General features: G+C 45.9%; 1 protein-coding gene across 5 annotated transcripts in view; it reads left to right on the top strand.

Annotated features, from left to right (window-relative positions):
* Positions 1-18,070, top strand: part of PDE7A (phosphodiesterase 7A) — a 593,823-nt gene that overhangs the window by 159,111 nt on the left and 416,642 nt on the right. The window contains exon 1 of one of the 5 annotated variants that reach the window (XM_063923818.1): positions 1,500-1,560. The exons of the other annotated variants lie outside the window; for them this stretch is intronic. The gene's annotated coding sequence lies outside the window, so the exon portion shown is untranslated. Of the gene's footprint in view, positions 1-1,499; positions 1,561-18,070 lie in introns of those variants that run through there. 5 annotated transcript variants of the gene reach the window in all.

The raw sequence follows: 18,070 nt of genomic DNA, 5'->3' as shown, positions 1-18,070 counted from the left end.
ATATGTGTTTCTTTCGTGAAAGAAAGAATTATTGGTGTGATATTATTAACAAACTTTTAAAACTGAAGTTTCTCTTGAAACAAGAACATGCTGTTACTTAAAGTACCCTTATTTAACATGAAAAATAGAGGATCAGAGACATTAAAAACACCATAAGTAGTTCAAAAATATTGGTGTAAAGATCATCAGAGATGTTAATAACATTTACATGCAGACAAGTATTGGCTACTTATTCACTAGTCATTGGTCTGAGGCAAATTAATTTAATAGGCTATGGCACCACAATTACAGGGTGTTGAAAAAGTCACGCAACCGTAAAGGGAACCAATTTATTTCACAGGAAGTGCTGGAAGTGGTCACCATTGTGTGCTTCACACAAATGAACACACCTATTCTCTGGATTTAACGCCCCTCAACTTTTTCTTATGGAGATACCTAAAAGATGCTGCTTACGCAACTCACCCGCACAGTATTGCAGAATTGCAAGCGAACATTCAGAACTGTGTTGATGCAATTTCATGGAAACCATTGCAAAGGGTGTTCAAGAACATGATTAGCTGTGTCCATTTGTGTGAAGCACAGAACAGCAGCCACTTACAGTACTTACTGTGAAATAAATGATTTCCCCATACGGTTGTATAATTTTTTCAACAGCCTGTATTTAGCCAATAAATTGGCTGCTTCCATTGGTGTAGGTTACATGGGCACTTGTGCCTCAGTGTTGTTATTGAATACTAGGGAAGTAATAAGCTAAATTCTCAGACACACAAAATGGCTGCCTTTACTTTCTGTAGACAATAAGGACTCTTTCAGGGAATGGAGAAATCTCGGACTGGGGCATGAAAGGCCCACTGGGGGAATGTAGTGATAGGCAGTGACGTGAGGTGGAGTGAGGCAGGTGAGGCAAATCCTTTCCTCTCATACGTTTGGACCAGAGATTTGACTGTATAAAGTATATGAAAAATACAAAGAACATATTAGAAATATCTTCATAGTATTATTCTAATCATTTTTATAGTCAAAACTCTGCAGTAAAAAGTCTATGACAGGTGAGGCAGTGACTCACCTGCCCACCTTTTCTGCACATCTTTAATCAAAACTCACCAAATTTCCAGGAGTTTATACTGCTGCACCAGTGTATAATGCCCACATGTACCCTTTGGCTCATATGTTGTGTGTAAATCTGGCTCTGGTACTAGCCAGTGCCTCCTGTGCCATTTACCTCACCGCACGTCCCTGGATAGGGCCCGTGCTTAGGAGCCAGTCACCACAGAGGCTCGACTAACTGAAGGAGATTGTATGATTTGGGCCCCTTTATAAATAAATATAGTAAATACTGCTAGTGCATGCATGACAATGTTGCAGATTAATAAAAACAATGCACTATAGTGAATACTCTACAGGCCTGTGCTGTATAATGTAACTTATGTATAATGTATCATTTAAGTGCACAGTCTAAAACCTGATCCCTAGAAGAGAGGATGGACCCTTAGGCAGTGGGGCCTACCAGGGATTTCTTCTGCACCCCAGGGTTGGGCCAGTCCAACCCTGGTAAAAGAAGTAAGAGTTAAATGTCTTAAAATGTCTACTGTACCTAGTAGTTCTGTTTATACATTTTTGTAGCTGTATCTCCATTTTACTTCACCAAGGAAAAGTTAAGACAATTCTTTCCAATATATGAAATTACAAGCAGAAATAATGCAGGACCAGACTCCTTCTCTGTATGCAAAGGAACTGAGAAATGATGCCAATGCCACAGCCACTGTATTTTTGTACAGACATTACACTTCACATAATCTTTCGGGAGAGCGATCGCCTGGATCCCTCCCCTTTGCTGCTTGCTTGCACATGGGCCATTTGACGTCAGCACATGCACAGATTATAGAACAGAAAGTAACGTGATCATGGATGCGATATCTTTACTTACTATAACCGCCAGGTCAGGCTCCTAGCACTGTACAATGTTTACACCTCCTGTTAGGCAAACACTATAACTTAACATGACAAGTTATACAATTCTGTTTGTTTTACTATAGTTCAGTAGTTTAATCAAATACACAGAAACAATTCCCAACTAAAAGCACATCTGTTCCATTGTGTTTTGTCACTATTGCTAAATAAATTGAAACACCCATTGAAAGCACAGCAGCGTAGCTTAACGCAAATATCATATAAGAGCATGTGCTAGCAAAGGATTAAGCACAATTTAAACGTTTTTGCATCATCATAATATTTTTTTTTCATTTGCAATGTAGGATGACAAACTGGTGTATTTGGGGATTCCTGCAGAAAAAGGAGCAAATGAAAGAATCACTCTAAGGAGTTATATGGTTGATCTGGAATTGCCCATTTATCATATCCAAATATCTTGAAAATAGTAGCACTAATACACTTCAATGCAATTATTATGTGACTCGTTAGAGCAGGCATTCCCAACCACGGTCCTCAAGGCACACTAACAGTGCAGGTTTTAGTGATATCCAGCCCTCAGCACATGTGACTTAATTAGTAGCTGAGCTATTTTGATTTAACCATCTGTGCTGTAGCCTGGATATCACTAAAAACCTGCACTGTTGGTGTGCCTTGAGGACCGTGGTTGGGAATGCCTGCGTTAGAGTAATATACAGTACATCACAGCGTTCAGAGTAGCGTGCAGGGCCGGGCGGCCAGAGTCGGCCCTAGGCATAGGCAAACTAGGCAAATGCCTATGGCATTTTGCATGCCACGGGGCACAAGCAGTTTCTGCTGATTAAAATGATATGCAGCATGCCTATATTCTGTGTGTGACTTCGGCTGTATCTTCATATGAAATGCTATTCTACAGTGTATTCCTGAAAATCACTGTAATGTAGCATTCCGTATGCAGATACAGCCACAGCCACACAAAGAATATATGATTGCCACATATCATTTTAATAAGCAGAGGCTGCTTGTGCATCCTAATCACATAGTAATGCAAAAAAGATGAATTTTCGGCAAAAAAATGTGCCAGACGTTAGCATAGCTGGCTGGGAGCTGCCAGCTGACTCACACCAGGCATCTCCTGCTGTATGGTGTATTGAGGCAAAATGTATGAGGAAACATCTGTATCCAAGCAGCGGCAGAGGTCACAGTGTTAGCAGCCGTGTGAGTGCTGTGTCCTGGTGGGTTGGTTGCGCAATAATGTTCAGCATATGTGTAAGGGCCATTATGTGTGTTGTGTATAAATACATTAATAATGTGCGGCATATATGTAAGGGACATTATGTGTATAAGGGCATTAATAAAGGTTGGCATAATGTGTAAGGCGCATTGGCCCTCATTCCGAGTTGTTCGCTCAGTAATTTTCTTCGCATCGCAGCGATTTTCCGCTAATTGCGCATGCGCAATGTTCGCACTGCGACTGCGCCAAGTAAATTTGCTAAGAAGTTTGGTATTTTACTCACGGCATTACAAGGTTTTTTCTTCGTTCTGGTGATCGTTGTGTGATTGACAGGAAGTGGGTGTTTCTGGGCGGAAACTGGCCGTTTTATGGGAGTGTGTGAAAAAATGCTGCCGTTTCTGGGAAAAACGCGAGAGTGGCTGAAGAAACGGGGGAGTGTCTGGGCGAACGCTGGGTGTGTTTGTGACGTCAAACCAGGAACGACAAGCACTGAACTGATCGCACTGGAAGAGTAAGTCTCGAGCTACTCAGAAACTGCACAGAAAAATCTTTTCGCAATATTGCGAATACTTCGTTCGCAATTCTGCTAAGCTAAGATACACTCCCAGAGGGCGGCGGCTTAGCGTGTGTACTGCTGCGAAAAGTGGCTAGCAAGCGAACAACTCGGAATGAGGGCCATTGTGTTTATAAGGACATTAATAATGTGTGTCATATGTGTGTGCATTACTGTGTGGTATTATGTTTTTAAAGGCACTACTGTGTGGTCTAATGTGAATAAAGAGCAATATGGTGTGATGTAATGTGACAAAGGGACACCACTGTGTGGAGTAACGTATATAAGGTAAAGTGGTACTACTGTGTGATGTAACGTGAATAAGGGACATTATTGCATGATATAATGTGAATAAAGTTGAACTACTGTTTGGCGTAATTTGAATTGGGTGTACTATTTTGTGGCCATGTCCCGTCACAGCAAAAACACGCCCCTTTTTGGTAGTGATGAGCGGATTCGGTTTTACTCGGTTTTACTCGGTTCTCAAAACCGAATCTTATTGGCTATCCAAAACACGTGACATCAGTGAGCCAATAAGATTCGGTTTTGAGAACCGAGTAAAACCGAATCCGCTCATCACTACTTTTTGGGCTGTACAGCGAATGTGCGCACTATTCCTATTTAAAATAGAGGGGGTAGGAGCACCAAAATGAGGACTGCTCTGGGTGACGGGTGATGGTGTGGGGAAAGGCGTGCAGGGTCAGAGGAAGAACTAGTGGCGGTGCTAAGGGGCACCAGCTAAAATCTTGTCTAGGGCATCATATTGGTTAGGGCCGGCTCTGCGGGCGGCGCTACCATTTGGTGAACCTAAGTGGTTGCCTCTAGGGCCTTTATTCAAGGTGTACCAAAATACTGAATTAATGACTTTAATGGCACCTATAGGGCCTGCACATGGAGCACTGGCCCCTGACTTTAAGGAGAAACAGCTGGTAACTTCTGAGACGAAAAAGTGTTGCAGTCTTCCAGACAAGCTCCACTTGCCTATAATAATAAGTGAGGTGCCATTTTTAAATAGCAAACAGTGCAACCTGCAGACAGATGGCCTTATTGGAAAGCCACAAGAGAATTTGTTTTTCTTCCCCCAAATCACTTTGTAGAGAGTGAGGAGCTGGGTGCTTGGAGTGGTCAGATAGACAGTCTGTGGTCCCTGGAATAGAGTACAATTATTTGTAGGTAACCTTGCAACTTACATCTGTAGGGCATGATCCCTAACTCTTCATTGGTTGGCCCTCTCTCACACATGCCGAGACAGGTCCTCCACCATACAGGAAGATTGATCAGCAACAGCTAAGTGGTACTCGATGGAGAAAAAAGTAATGTTACAAATGATAGAGCAAGTTAGAAAGATTGGGTTGTATTATGAGGGCGAGGAGGTTAATGCTTTTAATGGGGTTAATTTTTACAAGACTGAGGGAGGTGATTACAGGGATCAATATTGTTGACTGGGTTATTATGAAGATGCTGAAGAATTTCAATATTTTTGAGGTGGTAATTAATGATGAGGGGATGTTGGAGCTCACTGGCATACTCTATATATTATATGGTGGTCAGTGATTTGCTCTATGTGTTGTATGTTGACCACTAGGATGTTATTTGGATTGTATGGAGGTCACTGAGATACTATTTGTATTGTATGTTGGCCAGTATAATGTTATCAATATTGTATTTTGGACTCTAGGATGTTCTCTGTATTTCTCTGACGTCCTAGTGGATGCTGGGGACTCCGTCAGGACCATGGGGAATAGCGGCTCCGCAGGAGACAGGGCACAAAATTTAAAAGTTTGACCACTAGGTGGTGTGTACTGGCTCCTCCCCCTATGACCCTCCTCCAAGCCTCAGTTAGGTTTTTGTGCCCGTCCGAGCAGGGTGCAATCTAGGTGGCTCTCATAAAGAGCTGCTTAGAGTAAAAGTTTTGATAGTTTTATTATTTTCAGTGAGTCCTGCTGGCAACAGGCTCACTGCAACGAGGGACCTAGGGGAGAAGAAGTGAACTCACCTGCGTGCAGGATGGATTTGCTTCTTAGGCTACTGGACACTAGCTCCAGAGGGACGATCACAGGTACAGCCTGGATGGGTCACCGGAGCCGCGCCGCCGACCCCCTTGCAGATGCCGAAGTAAGAAGAGGTCCAGAAACCGGCGGCTGAAGGCTTTTCAGTCTTCATGAGGTAGCGCACAGCACTGCAGCTGTGCGCCATTGCGCTCAGGCACACTTCACACCGGCGGTCACTGAGGGTGCAGGGCGCTGGGGGGGGGCGCCCTGGGCAGCAATGCATTGTTAATACCTTTCTGGCTAAAAAGAATACATCACATATAGTCCATGAGGCTATATGGATGTATTTCACCCCTGCCAGGTCTCAGAAAAACCGGGAGAAGAGCCCGCCGGAATAGGGGGCGGGGCCTATCTCCTCAGCACACAGCGCCATTTTCCTACACAGCTCCGCTGCTAGGAAGGCTCCCAGGCTCTCCCCTGCACTGCACTACAGAAACAGGGTAAAAAACAGAGAGGGGGGGCATTTTTTGGCGATATTATATATATTTAAGCAGCTATAAGGAAACAACACTTATATAAGGTTGTTCCTATATAATTATAGCGCTTTGGTGTGTGCTGGCAAACTCTCCCTCTGTCTCCCCAAAGGGCTAGTGGGGTCCTGTCTTCTATCAGAGCATTCCCTGTGTGTCTGCTGTGTGTCGGTACGTGTGTGTCGACATGTATGAGGACGATGTTGGTGTGGAGGCGGAGCAATTGCCGGTAATGGTGATGTCACCCCCTAGGGAGTCGACACCGGAATGGATGGCTTTGTTTATGGAATTACGTGATAATGTCAGCACGCTGCAAAAGTCGGTTGACGACATGAGACGACCGGCAAACCAGTTAGTACCTGTACAGGCGTCTCAAACACCGTCAGGGGCTGTAAAACGCCCTTTGCCTCAGTCGGTCGACACAGACCCAGACACGGACACCGAATCTAGTGTCGACGGTGAAGAAACGAACGTATTTTCCAGTAGGGCCACACGTTATATGATCACGGCAATGAAGGAGGCTTTGCATATCTCTGATACTGCAAGTACCACAAAAAGGGGTATTATGTGGGGTCTGAAAAAACTACCTGTAGTTTTTCCTGAATCAGGAATTGAATGACGTGTGTGATGAAGCGTGGGTTACCCCTGATAAAAAACTGCTAATTTCAAAGAAGTTATTGGCGTTATACCCTTTCCCGCCAGAGGTTAGGGCGCGCTGGGAAACACCCCCTAGGGTGGACAAGGCGCTCACACGTTTATCCAAACAAGTGGCGTTACCGTCTCCTGATACGGCCGCCCTCAAGGATCCAGCTGATAGGAGGCTGGAAAATACTCTAAAAAGTATATACACACATACTGGTGTTATACTGCGACCAGCAATCGCCTCAGCCTGGATGTGCAGTGCTGGGGTGGCTTGGTCGGATTCCCTGACTGAAAATATTGATACCCTGGATAGGGACAGTATTTTATTGACTATAGAGCAATTAAAGGATGCATTCCTTTATATGCGAGATGCACAGAGGGATATCTGCACTCTGGCATCAAGAGTAAGTGCGATGTCCATATCTGCCAGAAGAAGTCTATGGACACGACAGTGGTCAGGCGATGCGGATTCCAAACGGCATATGGAAGTACTGCCGTATAAAGGGGAGGAATTATTTGGGGTCGGTCTATCGGATTTGGTAGCCACGGCAACAGCCGGGAAGTCCACCTTTTTACCTCAAGTCCCCTCCCAGCAGAAAAAGACGCAGTCTTTTCAGCCGCAGTCCTTTCGTTCATATAAGAACAAGCGAGCAAAAGGACATTCATATTTGCCCCGAGGCAAAGGAAAGGGTAAGAGACTGCAGCAAGCAGCCCCTTCCCAGGAGCAGAAGTCCTCCCCGGCTTCTGCAAAGGCTTCAGCATGACGCTGGGACCTTACAAGCGGACTCAGGGGCGGTGGGGGGTCGCCTCAAGAATTTCAGCGCACAATGGGCTCACTCGCAGGTGGACCCCTGGATCCTGCAGGTAGTATCTCAGGGTTACAGGTTGGAATTCGAGAAGTCTCCCCCTCGCCGGTTCCTAAAATCTGCTTTGCCAACGTCTCCCTCAGACAGGGCGACGGTATTGGAAGCCATTCACAAGCTGTATTCTCAGCAGGTGATAATCAAGGTACCCCTTCTACAACAGGGAAAGGGGTATTACTCCACGCTATTTGTGGTACCGAAGCCGGACGGCTCGGTAAGACCTATTCTAAATCTGAAATCTCTGAACCTGTACATACAAAAATTCAAGTTCAAGATGGAGTCACTCAGAGCAGTGATAGCGAATCTGGAAGAAGGGGATTTTATGGTGTCCTTGGACATCAAGGATGCTTACCTTCATGTCCCAATTTGCCCTTCACACCAAGGGTACCTCAGGTTCGTGGTACAAAACTGTCATTATCAGTTTCAGACGCTGCCGTTTGGATTGTCCACGGCACCCAGGGTCTTTACCAAGGTAATGGCCGAAATGATGATCCTTCTTCGAAGAGAAGGCGTATTAATTATCCCTTACTTGGACGATCTCCTGATAAGGGCAAGATCCAGAGAACAGCTGGAGGTCGGAGTAACACTAACTCAAGTAGTGCTCCAACAGCACGGGTGGATTCTGAATTTTCCAAAATCCCAACTGATCCCGACGACACGTCTGCTGTTCCTAGGGATGATTCTGGACACTGTTCAGAAAAAGGTATTTCTTCCGGAGGAGAAAGCCAGGGAGTTATCCGAACTCGTCAGGAACCTCCTAAAACCAGGGACAGTGTCTGTGCATCAATGCACAAGAGTCCTGGGAAAAATGGTGGCTTCTTACGAAGCGATTCCATTCGGCAGATTCCATGCACAAATTTTTCAGTGGGATCTGCTAGACAAATGGTCCGGATCACATCTGCAGATGCATCAGCGGATAAAATTGTCGACAAGGACAAGGGTCTCTCTGCTATGGTGGTTGCAGAGTGCTCATCTGTTAGAGGGCCGCAGATTCGGCATACAGAACTGGGTCCTAGTGACCACGGATGCCAGCCTGAGAGGCTGGGGAGCGGTCACACAAGGAAGAAACTTCCAGGGCGTGTGGTCAAGCCTGGAAACGTCTCTTCACATAAATATACTGGAACTAAGAGCAATCTACAATGCTCTAAGCCTGGCAAAACCTCTGCTTCAGGGTCAGCCGGTGTTGATCCAGTCGGACAACATCACGGCAGTCGCCCACGTAAACAGACAGGGCGGCACAAGAAGCAGGAGGGCAATGGCAGAAGCTGCAAGGATTCTTCGCTGGGCGGAAAATCATGTGATAGCACTGTCAGCAGTGTTCACCACATGATTGTAGTCCATTGGGAAAGACCAATGGTGGACATGATGGCGTCCCGCCTCAACAAAAAACTGGACAGGTATTGCGCCAGGTCAAGAGACCCTCAGGCAATAGCTGTGGACGCTCTGGTAACACCATGGGTGTACCAGTCAGTGTATGTGTTCCCTCTTCTGCTTCTCATACCCAAGGTACTGAGAATTATACGGCAAAGGGGAGTAAGAACGATACTAGTGGCTCCGGACTTACCAAGAAGGACTTGGTACCCGGAACTTCAGGAGATGCTCACGGAAGATCCGTGGCCTCTACCTCTAAGAAGGGATCTGCTTCAGCAGAGACCGTGTCTATTCCAAGACTTACCGCGGCTGCGTTTGACGGCATGGCGGTTGAACGCCGGATCCTAAGGGAAAAAGGCATTCCGGAAGAGGTCATCCCTACCCTGGTCAAAGCCAGGAAGGAGGTGACTGCACAACATTATCACCGCATTTGGAGAAAATATGTTGCATGGTGTGAGGCCAGGAAGGCCCCGACAGAGGAATTTCAACTGGGTCGATTCCCACATTTCCTGCAAACAGGATTATCTATGGGCCTCAAATTAGGGTCCATTAAGGTTCAAATTTCGGCCCTGTCGATTTTCTTCCAGAAAGAATTGGCTTCAGTTCCTGAAGTCCAGACTTTTGTAAAAGGAGTACTACATATACAGCCCCCGGTTGTGCCCCCAGTGGCACCGTGGGATCTCAATGTAGTTTTGGATTTTCTCAAATCCCATTGGTTTGAGCCACTCAAATCGGTAGATTTGAAATATCTTACATGGAAAGTAACCATGCTACTGGCCCTGGCTTCAGCCAGGAGAGTGTCGGAATTGGCGGCTTTATCGTATAAAAGCCCATATCTGATTTTCCATTCGGACGGGGCAGAATTGAGGACGCGTCCTCATTTTCTGCCTAAGGTGGTATCAGCGTTTCACCTGAACCAGCCTATTGTGGTGCCTGCGGCTACTAGCGATTTGGAGGATTCCAAGTTGCTGGACGTTGTCAGAGCATTGAAAATATATATTTCAAGGACGGCTGGAGTCAGAAAATCTGACTCGCTGTTTATACTGTATGCACCCAACAAGCTGGGTGCTCCTGCTTCTAAGCAGACGATTGCTCGTTGGATTTGTAGCACAATTCAACTGGCACATTCTGTGGCAGGCCTGCCACAGCCTAAATCTGTCAATGCCCACTCCACAAGGAAGGTGGGCTCATCTTGGGCGGCTGCCCGAGGGGTCTCGGAATTACAACTCTGCCGAGCAGCTACGTGGTCAGGGGAGAACACGTTTGTAAAATTCTACAAATTTGATACCCTGGCTAAGGAGGACCTGGAGTTCTCTCATTCGGTGCTGCAGAGTCATCCGCACTCTCCCGCCCGTTTGGGAGCTTTGGTATAATCCCCATGGTCCTGACGGAGTCCCCAGCATCCACTAGGACGTCAGAGAAAATAAGAATTTACTCACCGGTAATTCTATTTCTCGTAGTCCGTAGTGGATGCTGGGCGCCCATCCCAAGTGCGGATTGTCTGCAATACTTGTACATAGTTGTTGTTACAAAAAAATCGGGTTGTTTATTGTTGTGAGCCATCTTTTCAGAGGCTCCTACGTTATCATACTGTTAACTGGGTTCAGATCACAAGTTGTACGGTGTGATTGGTGTGGCTGGTATGAGTCTTACCCGGGATTCAAAATCCTTCCTTATTGTGTACGCTCGTCCGGGCACAGTATCCTAACTGAGGCTTGGAGGAGGGTCATAGGGGGAGGAGCCAGTACACACCACCTAGTGGTCAAACTTTTAAATTTTGTGCCCTGTCTCCTGCGGAGCCGCTATTCCCCATGGTCCTGACGGAGTCCCCAGCATCCACTACGGACTACGAGAAATAGAATTACCGGTGAGTAAATTCTTATTTTTATTATGGTTACTAAGATATATCTGTAATATATGACAGTTACTAAGATATTCTCATTAATGTTTGGTGGTCACAGGGAAGCTCACTGTGTTGTATGGTGGTTACTATGTTGTTCTCTTTATTCCACTTGGGTGACCTCTGTACTGTATGGCGGTAACTAAGATGCTGTACAGTATGTATTGAATATTTGGTCACTATGATGCTTTAATATTGTATGCCACTAGGAAGCTCTAAGTTTTGTGTACAGTTAGTGTGACACCCCTAGTGGTGGGTGTTGTGTGTAGTGTGGAATAGTGATGAGCGGGTTCGGTTTCTCGGAAACCGAACCCCCCCGAACTTCAGCCTTTTTACACGGGTCCGAGGCAGACTCGGATCTTCCCGCCTTGCTCGGCTAACCCGAGCGCGCCCGAACGTCATCATCCCGCTGTCGGATTCTCGCGAGGCTCGTATTCTATCGCGAGACTCGGATTCTATATAAGGAGCCGCGCGTCGCCGCCATTTTCACACGTGCATTGAGATTGATAGGGAGAGGACGTGGCTGGCGTCCTCTCCGTTTAGATAGAGAGTGAGACACTTGATTTACTGGAGCATTAGGAGTACTCAGAGAGTGCAGAGTTTTGCTGATAGTTATACTAGTGACCACCAGTTTTATTTATTATTTAATATAATCCGTTCTCTGCCTGAAAAAAAAACGATACACAGTCACATACCATATCTGTGCTCAGCCTCAGTGTGCTGCATGATAATATCATCTATGTATATCTGACTGTGCTGAGTAGTGCTCACTGCTCACACAGCTTAATTGTGGGGGAGACTGGGGAGCAGTTATAGCAGGAGTACATATTTAACAGTGCACACTTTTGCTGCCAGAGTGCCAGTGTGACTGACCAGCAGTGACCACCAGTATATTGTCTGCCTGAAAAAGTTAAACACTCGTGTGGTGTTTTTTTTTTTTTTATTCTATAAACGCATTCTGCTGACAGTGTCCAGCAGGTCCGTCATTCATTATATTTCTATCTTCTTCATACTAGTAGTTTAGGAGTCTGCAGTGCTGACAGTGTCCAGCAGGTCCGTCATTATATAATATATACCTGTCCTGCAGTAGTGATATATATATATTTTTTATATCATTATCATCCAGTCTATACTAGCAGACGCAGTACGGTAGTCCACGGCTGTAGCTACCTCTGTGTCGGCAGTCGCTCGTCCATAATTGTATACCTACCTGTGGTGGTTTTTTTTTTCTATCTTCTTCATACTAGTAGTTTAGGAGTCTGCAGTGCTGACAGTGTCCAGCAGGTCCGTCATTATATAATATATACCTGTCCTGCAGTAGTGATATATATATATTTTTTATATCATTATCATCCAGTCTATACTAGCAGACGCAGTACGGTAGTCCACAGCTGTAGCTACCTCTGTGTCGGCACTGGCAGTCGCTCGTCCATAATTGTATACCTACCTGTGGTGGGTTTTTTTTTTCTATCTTCTTCATACTAGTAGTTTAGGAGTCTGCAGTGCTGACAGTGTCCAGCAGGTCCGTCATTATATAATATATACCTTTCCTGCAGTAGTGATATATATATATTTTTTATATCATTATCATCCAGTCTATACTAGCAGACGCAGTACGGTAGTCCACGGCTGTAGCTACCTCTGTGTCGGCACTGGCAGTCGCTCGTCCATAATTGTATACCTACCTGTGGTGGGTTTTTTTTTTCTATCTTCTTCATACTAGTAGTTTAGGAGTCTGCAGTGCTGACAGTGTCCAGCAGGTCCGTCATTATATAATATATACCTGTCCTGCAGTAGTGATATATATATATTTTTTATATCATTATCATCCAGTCTATACTAGCAGACGCAGTACGGTAGTCCACGGCTGTAGCTACCTCTGTGTCGGCACTGGCAGTCGCTCGTCCATAATTGTATACCTACCTGTGGTGGGTTTTTTTTTTTCTATCTTCTTCATACTAGTAGTTTAGGAGTCTGCAGTGCTGACAGTGTCCAGCAGGTCCGTCATTATACAATATACAGGTTGAGTATCCCATATCCAAATATTCCGAAATACGGAATATTCCGAAATACGGACTTTTTTGAGTGAGAGTGAAATAGTGAAACCTTTGTTTTTTGATGGCTCAATGTACACAAACTTTGTTTAATACACAGTTATTAAAAATATTGTATTAAATGACCTTCAGGCTGTGTGTATAAGGTGTATATGAAACATAAATGAATTGTGTGAATGTAGACACACTTTGTTTAATGCACAAAGTTATAAAAAGTATTGGCTAAAATGACCTTCAGGCTGTGTGTATAAGGTGTATATGACACATAAAGCCATTCTGTGCTTAGCTTTAGGTCCCATCACCATGATATCTCATTATGGTATGCAATTATTCCAAAATACGGAAAAATCCGATATCCAAAATACCTCTGGGCCCAAGCATTTTGGATAAGGGATACTCAACCTGTATACCTGTCCTGTAGTAGTGATATATATATATATTTTTTATATCATTATCATCCAGTCTATACTAGCAGACGCAGTACGGTAGTCCACGGCTGTAGCTACCTCTGTGTCGGCAGTCGCTCGTCCATAATTGTATACCTACCTGTGGTGGGGGTTTTTTTTTTCTATCTTCTTCATACTAGTAGTTTAGGAGTCTGCAGTGCTGACAGTGTCCAGCAGGTCCGTCATTATACAATATATACCTGTCCTGCAGTAGTGATATATATATATTTTTTATATCATTATCATCCAGTCTATACTAGCAGACGCAGTACGGTAGTCCACGGCTGTAGCTACCTCTGTGTCGGCAGTCGCTCGTCATCCATAAGTATACTAGTATCCATCCATCTCCATTGTTTACCTGAGGTGCCTTTTAGTTGTGCCTATTAAAATATGGAGAACAAAAATGTTGAGGTTCCAAAAATAGGGAAAGATCAAGATCCACTTCCACCTCGTGCTTAAGCTGCTGCCACTAGTCATGGCCGAGACGATGAAATGCCATCAACGTCGTCTGCCAAGGCCGATGCCCAATGTCATAGTACAGAGCATGTAAAATCCAAAACACCAAATATCAGTAAAAAAAGGACTCAAAAATCTAAAATAAAATCGTCGGAGGAGAAGCGTAAACTTGCCAATATGCCATTTACGACACGGAGTGGCAAGGAACGGCTGAGGCCCTGGCCTATGTTCATGGCTAGTGGTTCAGCTTCACATGAGGATGGAAGCACTCAGCCTCTCGCTAGAAAAATGAAAAGACTTAAGCTGGCAAAAGCACAGCAAAGAACTGTGCGTTCTTCGAAATCACAAATCCACAAGGAGAGTCCAATTGTGTCGGTTGCGATGCCTGACCTTCCCAACACTGGACGTGAAGAGCATGCGCCTTCCACCATTTGCACGCCCCCTGCAAGTGCTGGAAGGAGCACCCGCAGTCCAGTTCCTGATAGTCAGATTGAAGATGTCAGTGTTGAAGTACACCAGGATGAGGAGGATATGGGTGTTGCTGGCGCTGGGGAGGAAATTGACCAGGAGGATTCTGATGGTGAGGTGGTTTGTTTAAGTCAGGCACCCGGGGAGACACCTGTTGTCCGTGGGAGGAATATGGCCATTGACATGCCTGGTGAAAATACCAAAAAAATCAGCTCTTCGGTGTGGAAGTATTTCAACAGAAATGCGGACAACATTTGTCAAGCCGTGTGTTGCCTTTGTCAAGCTGTAATAAGTAGGGGTAAGGACGTTAACCACCTCGGAACATCCTCCCTTATACGTCACCTGCAGCGCATTCATCATAAGTCAGTGACAAGTTCAAAAACTTTGGGCGACAGCGGAAGCAGTCCACTGACCAGTAAATCCCTTCCTCTTGTAACCAAGCTCACGCAAACCACCCCACCAACTCCCTCAGTGTCAATTTCCTCCTTCCCCAGGAATGCCAATAGTCCTGCAGGCCATGTCACTGGCAATTCTGACAAGTCCTCTCCTGCCTGGGATTCCTCCGATGCATCCTTGCGTGTAACGCCTACTGCTGCTGGCGCTGCTGTTGTTGCTGCTGGGAGTCGATGGTCATCCCAGAGGGGAAGTCGTAAGACCACTTTTACTACTTCCACCAAGCAATTGACTGTCCAACAGTCCTTTGCGAGGAAGATGAAATATCACAGCAGTCATCCTGCTGCAAAGCGGATAACTGAGGCCTTGGCATCCTGGGCGGTGAGAACCGTGGTTCCGGTATCCATCATTACTGCAGAGCCAACTATAGACTTGTTTGAGGTACTGTGTCCCCGGTACCAAATACCATCTAGGTTCCATTTCTCTAGGCAGGCGATACCGAAAATGTACACAGACCTCAGAAAAAGACTCACCAGTGTCCTAAAAAATGCAGTTGTACCCAATGTCCACTTAACCACGGACATGTGGACAAGTGGAGCAGGGCAGACTCAGGACTATATGACTGTGACAGCCCACTGGGTAGATGTATTGACTCCCGCCGCAAGAACAGCAGCGGCGGCACCAGTAGCAGCATCTCGCAAACGCCAACTCTTTCCTAGGCAGGCTACGCTTTGTATCACCGCTTTCCAGAATACGCACACAGCTGACAACCTCTTACGGCAACTGAGGAAGATCATCGCAGAATGGCTTACCCCAATTGGACTCTCCTGTGGATTTGTGGCATCGGACAACGCCAGCAATATTGTGTGTGCATTAAATCTGGGCAAATTCCAGCACGTCCCATGTTTTGCACATACATTGAATTTGGTGGTGCAGAATTATTTAAAAAACGAGAGGGGCGTGCAAGAGATGCTGTCGGTGGCCAGAAGAATTGCGGCACACTTTCGGCGTACAGGCACCACGTACAGAAGACTGGAGCACCACCAAAAACGCCTGAACCTGCCCTGCCATCATCTGAAGCAAGAAGTGGTAACGAGGTGGAATTCAACCCTCTATATGCTTCAGAGGTTGGAGGAGCAGCAAAAGGCCATTCAAGCCTATACAACTGAGCACGATATAGGAGGTGGAATGCACCTGTCTCAAGCGCAGTGGAGAATGATTTCAACGTTGTGCAAGGTTCTGCAACCTTTTGAACTTGCCACACGTGAAGTCAGTTCAGACACTGCCAGCCTGAGTCAGGTCATTCCCCTCATCAGGCTTTTGCAGAAGAAGCTGGAGACATTGAAGGAGGAGCTAACACAGAGCGATTCCGCTAGGCATGTGGGACTTGTGGATGGAGCCCTTAATTCGCTTAACAAGGATTCACGGGTGGTCAATCTGTTGAAATCAGAGCACTACATTTTGGCCACCGTGCTCGATCCTAGATTTAAAACCTACCTTGGATCTCTCTTTCCGGCAGACACAAGTCTGCAGGGGTTCAAAGAACTGCTGGTGAGAAAATTGTCAAGTCAAGCGGAACGCGACCTGTCAACATCTCCTCCTTCACATTCTCCCGCAACTGGGGGTGCGAGGAAAAGGCTCAGAATTTCCGAGCCCACCCGCTGGCGGTGATGCAGGGCAGTCTGGAGCGACTGCTGATGCTGACACCTGGTCCGGACTGAAGGACCTGACAACGATTACGGACATGTCATCTACTGTCACTGCATATGATTCTCTCACCATTGAAAGAATGGTGGAGGATTATATGAGTGACCGCATCCAAGTAGGCACGTCAGACAGTCCGTACTTATACTGGCAGGAAAAAGAGGCAATTTGGAGGCCCTTGCACAAACTGGCTTTATTCTACCTAAGTTGCCCTCCCACAAGTGTGTACTCCGAAAGAGTGTTTAGTGCCGCCGCTCACCTTGTCAGCAATCGGCGTACGAGGTTACATCCAGAAAATGTGGAGAAGATGATGTTCATTAAAATGAATTATAATCAATTCCTCCGTGGAGACATTCACCAGCAGCAATTGCCTCCACAAAGTACACAGGGAGCTGAGATGGTGGATTCCAGTGGGGACGAATTGATAATCTGTGAGGAGGGGGATGTACACGGTGATATATCGGAGGATGATGATGAGGTGGACATCTTGCCTCTGTAGAGCCAGTTTGTGCAAGGAGAGATTAATTGCTTCTTTTTTGGTGGGGGTCCAAACCAACCCGTCATTTCAGTCACAGTCGTGTGGCAGACCCTGTCACTGAAATGATGGGTTGGTTAAAGTGTGCATGTCCTGTTTATACAACATAAGGGTGGGTGGGAGGGCCCAAGGACAATTCCATCTTGCACCTCTTTTTTCTTTCATTTTTCTTTGCGTCATGTGCTGTTTGGGGAGTAGTTTTTGGAAGGGCCATCCTGCGTGACACTGCAGTGCCACTCCTAGATGGGCCAGGTGTTTGTGTCGGCCACTTGGGTCGCTTATCTTAGTCACACAGCTACCTCATTGCGCCTCTTTTTTTCTTTGTGTCATGTGCTGTTTGGGGGGTGTTTTTTGGAAGGGCCATCCTGCGTGACACTGCAGTGCCACTCCTAGATGGGCCAGGTGTTTGTGTCGGCCATTAGGGTCGCTTAGCTTACTCACACAGCTACCTCATTGCGCCTCTTTTTTTTCTTCTTTGCGTCGTGTGCTGTTTGGGGGGTGTTTTTTGGAAGGGCCATCCTGCGTGACACTGCAGTGCCACTCCTAGATGGGCCAGGTGTTTGTGTCGGCCACTTGGGTCGCTGAGCTTAGTCATCCAGCGACCTCGGTGCAAATTTTAGGACTAAAAATAATATTGTGAGGTGTGAGGTGTTCAGAATAGACTGAAAATGAGTGGAAATTATGGTTGTTGAGGTTAATAATACTTTGGGATCAAAATGACCCCCAAATTCTATGATTTAAGCTGTTTTTTAGGGTTTTTTGAAAAAAACACCCGAATCCAAAACACACCCGAATCCGACAAAAAAAATTTGGTGAGGTTTTGCCAAAACGCGTTCGAACCCAAAACACGGCCGCGGAACCGAACCCAAAACCAAAACACAAAACCCGAAAAATTTCCGGTGCTCATCACTAGTGTGGAATGTACCTCATCTCAGAAGGTCCATCTTAAGATGCCCATGCACTAGTGACTAGCCGACCTGTAAACGATGCATTCTCGTCAACGGTTTCCCTTGAACTCCCCT

The sequence above is a fragment of the Pseudophryne corroboree genome, chromosome 5 (assembly GCF_028390025.1).
Source record: "Pseudophryne corroboree isolate aPseCor3 chromosome 5, aPseCor3.hap2, whole genome shotgun sequence".
Classification (NCBI taxonomy): Eukaryota; Metazoa; Chordata; class Amphibia; order Anura; family Myobatrachidae; genus Pseudophryne; species Pseudophryne corroboree.
Note: the sequence above shows the minus strand (reverse complement) of the source record. Positions and strands in the feature narration are given on the sequence as shown.